Here is an 8,340-nt window from a genome sequence, read left to right on the forward strand (position 1 = left end):
CGTGTCAACGTCTGTTAAAACCACACCAACATCAACTAGAGCAAGAGCAATCATTTATATATATGAAATTTAGCTGTTACGTATTTCGGACTCTATCTAAAAATAAAATCCAGAAGATCAAAGCATCATTTTTTATGTAAACTTACATTTTCAAGATAGTGATCAATATCAATTACAGTTACGGACAGACAATTATAGCCAGCACTTTGTTATTGTTGCAGTTTATGTTCTCAGTTTCAGTACAATAAAAACAAATGTAGCAAAAAACCTTATTGAAAGCAGAACCGATGCTCCAGGAATTGGACAGTTTTTCCTCGCCAATATTGCAAGATTCAGGTAATGTTAACAATTTTAGCTTTAGTGTTAATCTTTATATACAATGAGAAATGTCATTTTCTTTCTGATTCTTTCAATTGTAGGTCCCATAAATCACTTAAGAGTCAATCAAGAGAAAGGAAATCAATCAAATCAAAATTTATTTTTTACTCCACTGTAGTGGGAAATGAACTAAATGTATTTTCGAGGCCCTTAACTGAAGTTGAAATTATGAAACTTTTATAATAGTTTCTACAGTCCAGGAAGAAAACTTTATCTGTATGTCCGTTTCCCCTCTTATTTTTTCCTGTATGATTTTAAAAATTGCAACTTTCTGTAAGCTTTTTATAGCATTGAATCATGATTTTTTGAAGTATACACTCTCATAACTGCCGCGGTGTGTGCATACAAATTGAGTAACGCGCGTTAGCGCGTTATGAAAATTTGTATGCACACACCGCGGCAGTTATGAGAGTGTATACTTCACAAAATCATGATTTAATGCTTATATTTACATTTTTTAACTTCTTGCCTTGTCTGCAAATATGAATTATACCTTAAAATTCCGATCTTATCCTAAGGGTAAGTTAATATTAATGGAAGAGCCACAGTAACAGCCACAAGCGTGAACTTTGATTTTCGCTTGTGACGTTGCAGTTTACAGCGTTCAACGTTTGTGACGTCATAATAAAACTCGTCAATTTGACCTTTGACTACTTGTTGCATTTAGAGGCATTTGAAGATCACAGAATTTAATGGGAAAACACAGTAGAATGTAAATATATACATATAAACTTCGATTATTGATTTGATGGTATATAAGTGATAGATTTTCACTAAATTCACCAGTTATTTAGCTACACCTTTTCATAATTTCAATGTAAAGATTTTTTCCAAAATCACATCTTTTCGGTTGAAATATTCTAAGAACATAATGGATTGCTCAAGCAAACAAGATCAAAGTCTTGGCTGAAATATAAGAGATTCACAATGTAATGTATATAAATCTAGCATCGTGTATATTACTTAGCAATCTGTCTTGAACTTACATCAAAAAGTAATTTGTTTAGATGATGATTTTTATAGAATAGCTCATTGATTATAAATCAATTAAATACAACATGGAGGGTGCAGTGATAAAATATCGTTAAACGATAAACAAGTCTCGAAACTTCGTTTAAGTGAAAGAAAATCCTTTTAATGGTACAGTCAGTCGTATTTGTTTTATAAAGAAGAATTCAGTTTTTATATGTGTTTTATATTTGAAAAGTAAATGTTTTGAAACTCGTTTGCGTTGTGAATTACAGGATGGACAATTTTACAGAATAGATGTTCGTCATTTTAATGACGTAAATATGCCAAAAGAATTATCAAATTGGGAGATTCATTCTTCTTGCCTGTTCATGACGAATTAAAATACTCAACTTGTCAGAGGAATCGAGCAGTGCTCAAATGTCTGGGCCAAATATGATAACTAATAAATGTACAATCATATTATTTAACTATCATTTTTTAAATGATTTTGAAATATGTTCATACCCCCATGACCTAAAGAAGATATTTTTCACCGTCTTATATGAAGAAGTAAGTTGCTTAAGAGTCATCTTTTCCTCGAGTAAAACGACGTAGAAAATAAACCGCAACAAACACGTATTGTCTGAAAAATATTACACATTCATCGAATCTAAAATCTGATGTTTGAAACGAGGATAAAGTACAAATAAATTCATGTAGGAATCTAAAATATAATATTTAATTTTAAACAAGACACCCTTAAAATCTACTTTTATATAGTGTACATTCTATCCATATAAGGGAGTAAAAGCAAGGCCGATCATTTACAAACTTAATTTTTAGTGAAAATGATACATGAGTATTAGATATTGAATAGAATAATGTTGCATCAATATAATTAATCCTTAGTTTGCTAAGGAAGTTTCTGTATGTACGAAATAATGTTGAACATGAGAAATATATAACATACGCTTGCCACGAAAGGATAAATTATTATTCAATTCTAGAGATAAAAGTTTTGTAAAGTTCGTGAATAGAATAAGATTTAGAAGGAAGATGAATGGAGAATTACATCATTTTGGATTTTGTGATGTAATTAATTTCTCAAAATTTGGCATTTTACTGACAATATTTTCCTGTTCATCCTAGGAGGTACCCAGTGTTTTATCACTACGTGGGAACAGGGAAACATTTTGATAAGAACTTGATCTATACACATTGATCTTCAAAAATATTGCCGGATTGAAATAATTAAACAAGATCTGCAAACAAAATTACCAAACGACACCACATTTGGTATTTTTGTAATATAATAATCATTATAAAGAGCTTTGTTAAAGCTGCTTGGCATTGAATATTTTTTACAAACCAATTGAAACCATTTGAAATTTATTATTTACAAAATACATTTGCAAATTAGTTTAACAAGTATACAACCATGTTCGTTATATGTATACAGTTGTTTGTATGGATGAAATTGAGAGAGAGAGAGAGAGAGAGAGAGAGAGAGAGAGAGAGAGAGAGAGAGAGACAGAGAGAAGCGCTTAAGCTATATTCATCGGTTTTTGTAATATGTATAATAGATTAAATATTTACATCTTTTACAGGAAATTTTGATTCAAGGTTTGTCATTAGATAAAATTTTATTGTTTCTTATCAAAGAACAGATAACGCACATTTGTAGCGATGGTTAACCATGTAACGAAGTTATCTATTGAAAATATACGATTAAAAAATTAGGTAGACTATAGGTATCTAGGAAATCACTGTTGCAACCACGCACCATAATAACAACAGAATGTAAACTTGCTTAAACCGGTTAGCATCAATATTCATATAAAAGATCGACGACAGAAATAAAATTTAAAAGTAACTTTGACTTCTTTAAAGATTCTTGTTTAAAAAAAAATCTTATTAAGGAGTTTGCATATGATATATTTTGCAATTGATTTTTCTTGGGTTATGGGGTTCTATATATATTTTGGTCGGTAGCCGGTTTAAACAATTCAAGCATGTTATAAATTTCGGGAAATCACATCCTGAAAATTAATGTAAAATTGCCATCAAAACTTAAAACATCCAAAGCCAGTTAAAGTGCCCCAAAACCAGTTTTCGTTGTCACAAGCGATTTTTGAAAACAAAATTCTCCATCTTTAATTTTTTAAGGGGATTAAATTTAATATCTAGGTATGACTGACTTATGAACTAAGATATTACGATGTATTAATCCCATTTACTGTACTAAAATAAAGAATTTATAAGCCAAATTTGATCAAAACCAGATGTCACAAACGAGAGTGGTCGTATTTAGGTACAAAAAAATAATCTAAAAGCACCAATATAGGAAGCAAAGTGATGAATATTATAATGCTCAGGGGATAGACTTTACATTTTTTGTCTATAATTTTCTCCCTGTTGGCCGAAGAAAAAAATACAATCCAAAATTTGAGTGTCCCATTTAATGCTGTGAATTACGTTACGATTTTCTTGCATCAATAATGAAATTGTAATAGGCGTTTACCGTGAGGTTAAATGGATAAAACTGATCACAAAGTTACAAAGATATGAAAAAAATTATGACTCACTAACAAAAGATACCATTTTTGAAAAAAGAATAACAAATTTCGAAAAATTTCCATATTTACATTAAATTGTGAATTACGTTACGCAATCTTGCAAACAGTTCCTGAATGCTACAAACTTCAACTATCCAGACTGATGTACACACCGATGCCTATCATTGTTACTACATACAAAATGCTTCTAACTGCCACAGTTTTATTTCGTATTCTGATTAAAAGTCAAGACTGTGAACTACGTTACAGTGAATTACGTTATGACCGATATACTTTATATTGTAAAATAATCCTAAAGGGGGGAAAAATCACCATGAATCTTTATTCATTGACACCGCTTAACATACACGCACTTGTAGAAAGAAAGTTTACATGCGGTAACCATTTTGACTACTACAGTTGTGTACGTAATCATCAGAAGTGTGATTATGCTTATTTGTGACTGAAGAAAACTTTTTTGTTTTTAATGATGTTATTGGAATTTTATATTGAGAATGAAGAATAAAGGTTAAACTTTGATATCATAAATATGAAACATTGATTCGTTTGGTGTTTAAATGAGGTATAAGTCTATATTAGAGTGTAACGTAATTTACAACAGTGTAACGTAATTCACGAACAAACATAACTACTGTTTTAATTTAATATAATGACTAGAATGAAATATGCAAAGCTTTAAAAGAAATCCTGGGAACAAAAAAGACCAAAGGTTAGAGAAAACTATCGCAAAAAAGAGGTTATTATGCTGTTATTTCACGGGGTGGGGGAGGGGGGGGGTTGTGAGTTGTAATAGCCGTGCAGATTATGTTTCTGGGACGCAAGTTTCAAAAACGTCAATTTGGTACCATGTGGCATGCAAAGAGTGGGTAACTTGTTGTATGAGCTCTGTTCCTTGGCAAGGCAGTGAGGGTAACACCCCTACCAACAGTTTTACAGAAAGCAAGCACTGGAACATATAATTATATTGTTGGTGATTAGGTGAACGCAAGTATCAAGTAGATGCGTGCATGTTGCCACCATGTACGAAGGTTTATAGTACACTGTATGTTGAAATAATTATCGAATTAGACCAGGGATATCATATCACATTTATGATAGGTGGGGAAAAGTCCTTTAAATGCCCGAACAGACAGACAAAACTTGGATTCCTAGTACAGAGAAATAGTGATATTCTTTGCTCTTTGAACGATCCAGTATAGCAGGAAGAGACTAGAAATATGCTTAAATTTTCTGAAATATATGAAGAAAAGTTCAAAGTTTGTGTGATTAACTATTAAAATCCCTTCAATAAGTTAACTTTATTTACTTTTTATTTTTATTTCCATATTGACTCTTACAACTTCGTTTGTGAATTACGTTACGTTGCTTGTTTTATTCTACAGACTTATTTTGAAATATAATTCATTGCCCATTCCCATCAAATTTATATGGACACAAGAAAATATTGCTATATTATCTGTAAGTAAGTAGTTATTATGTTCTTTAAGAACATGCAGCTTTTGAATTCCCCTGATATTTAACAAGATATGTGAAATGTGCCATAATCTGATTTGAAACAATCATAACACTTTGGAGATATATTTTATCATTTGCATAGGTATTGCAATATATTTTTTTTTATTTCCCATAGTTTCATTTGTAAAAATACTGCTGTTTAATCATAAAAAAACGTATTGATTTGCACTTTAAAGAATTAATGTGAATTACGTTACAAAGAAGACCAAAAAAAAAAATGTCTCAAAAAAATATTTCCTCTGAGTTTCAACATAACAAAAACTTAAAAATCTCTTCGTAAAAGGTATACAAATGAAAGCAGATGCATAATTCTCTGTTGAATTTAGTATGTAAGTTTTAAAAAAGAATAAATAAAATAAGTTTCTTATAAGACAACATTTTTTTACTTTTTACCTTACAGATACTATGTGGTAAATGGACTATTTTAGAATTGATAGTCAATTTTCCATTGAACTATGGTTTTTAATTGGATAGTTACTCTATCTGCATCAAGTATTATTACTTAAAACACTATTTTGAATGCTACAATAAAAATTTATTTTACATTTTGTATAGTATTCCATGAAGTTACGTAATTCACTTCTAAAATTACACTGGATTTGTTAAATATGTCTGAAAAATATAATATCTGATTTTCCAGAGCTCATGTATGTGTTTTCTGGTCATTCAGATATTTCTCTATCCAAATTTATACATTTCTTGCGATATCTGTTCTGAGCCGTTTTTTGAAAATTTTTGGGGCACTTTAACTGACTTTGGATGAAAAGTACCAATTAAACCTATTGATTTGCTTGCTATTTACGGTATACTTCAAGACACAAACATAATATGTTTTTCATTTGGAGCACCTCTTATATCAGCTTTCATAATAAAACAGAATATTGGAGAGTTGTTTTCAATCTCAACCAGGAAAGCTGGTTTTTGAGTATTTAGGGGATTATGAAAAACAGGGTTTTCTTAAGGTCTGATCATTCCTGGTATACAGGAAGAACCCTTTCAAGTGGACCTAAAATTAAAGTTCCTTGTACTTTTGAACATTTTCCTTATAGGGCAACAGATTTCTATCCTGTTAAAGCTGCTTGGTCCGATTTTTTTGTAATTACAGTATCAATTTTTTTTCCATACAAATCATTTATCTTAGAAAGTTATGGGCTCTCTCCTATTTACACAAGCAGAATCAGTCTTATTTCAAAGTTAGAAATATTGAAAGTAAATAAAAATAATTTCTCTTTGGGCAAACGAAAAAACAAACCAAAATGCATCACGGGAATGTTTAGAAAAGGAAACCGCTTGGTTTCGTCCCCCGAATGATTGGTGTTATTCAACCCGCATGCTATGCATCGATTGTAAAGAAAGCAGACTTTAGAAATATTAGCGAACAAAACGTACACATGTTTATTTGTAATTTGTCTGATCATTTCGACCTTTATTTAAGGCGATTTTAAATTCGTAATACAACTATTTCCGTCTCGTCGTCAGGGGTGAAATTTAACATGAGGCGAAATAACGAGGTACCTTTTAATGTCGTTTGTTTTGTAAGCAAATTTTGTACGTATTTTTCTTCATTGAAATTTGACATAATTGACGGGTAAAACTACTGCAATGTCTATTATTATATATATACTAAGCATAGCCATCGTTTAAAAGCGTGCATAAAATTTGATATAAAATCGGACCAAGCAGCTTTAAGAGTAGAGTAGTAGAGGTGTTGCAATATGTTGCCATTCTTTAGAGGACAACGCAATGCACAGTTAAGCGAATTAGAAATGAATTTGCGGATCTTTTTTTTAAGATCAAAAATATTAATTTAAAGCATTAAAAATTTGGTCAAGTCGGTTAAGATATGCACAAATTAATAAAATATATTCATGTTTCGTTCTAAGGAACGTTTCACTGTGGCACAGAGCCTGTCTCAAATGTTGAAGTAATGATTTAAAAGATGCACTGAAATAAAGTCAAGACATAAAAATATAGACGTTCAATGATATAGGTCAATATAAAACATGCATAAATGCAAACATACTTAAAAAACAATCATAAAAATATAATTTACAATAATTTAGAAAAAAAAATTCAGAAATGATAGGATGCATCATAATAAAATTGTTATCCCTCTTGATCATCACTGTCCGATTCGTCAATTGTCGGAATCCTAGAAGCATCCTCGATGGTATCTACCCAAATTTGGAATGCCCTTGAGCTGACTGGCTCCATGTCGCATATAAGAAAAATACCATACCACACTTGTAATGTGAGCACACATGCCCACCACTCTACTTCCGTTTTTATGCAAGCAATATGGCCCTTCAATGATAATGTCGTTGTCCTGGATCTAAAGCTTGTAGCGTTTGGCAGGGATATGGCGACTCTGTATTTCTGCAGAAAGGATCAATGCCACATTACTACTTACAAGAATGTCATAAATTCCACTAGGACTACAATGTCCTAGGGTGTAAGAGCAGGCCAATTTAACCTGGTATACGCCAAGAGTCAGCTGCCGGATTTCATTCTCAATCAGTTTAGGGCATGCATGACGGACATGCCTCTGAAGTATCTATTGGAGTCCATTTATATGATCTTCGATCTAGTCCTGTAATATTCAGAAATTGCATAACAGAACTATATTTAAATGACAAATTGAAGATTGAATGCCACGTAGTATGATGTCTGAAAATACTTTTGAAGTTCATTTGATGACCATGGTGCGGCTACCTCAATATCTTTTTCGAAAGTTCCGCTGCTAAGAGGTTGCCTGAATTTGTTGCATAACGCACAAATGATTTAGGCATTATCTACAATATTTGGGATGTGTGTGTTTGGAAGGGTTTTATATAGCAGTCGCCAGGTATTCAGTCTGCTGCTCGCCGATTCGACTACCCATCTGAACCGTCAACAATTTATTAATGATGATATTAAAACG

Source organism: Crassostrea angulata, chromosome 3 (genome assembly GCF_025612915.1).
Source record: "Crassostrea angulata isolate pt1a10 chromosome 3, ASM2561291v2, whole genome shotgun sequence".
In the NCBI taxonomy this organism is placed as follows: Eukaryota; Metazoa; Mollusca; class Bivalvia; order Ostreida; family Ostreidae; genus Magallana; species Magallana angulata.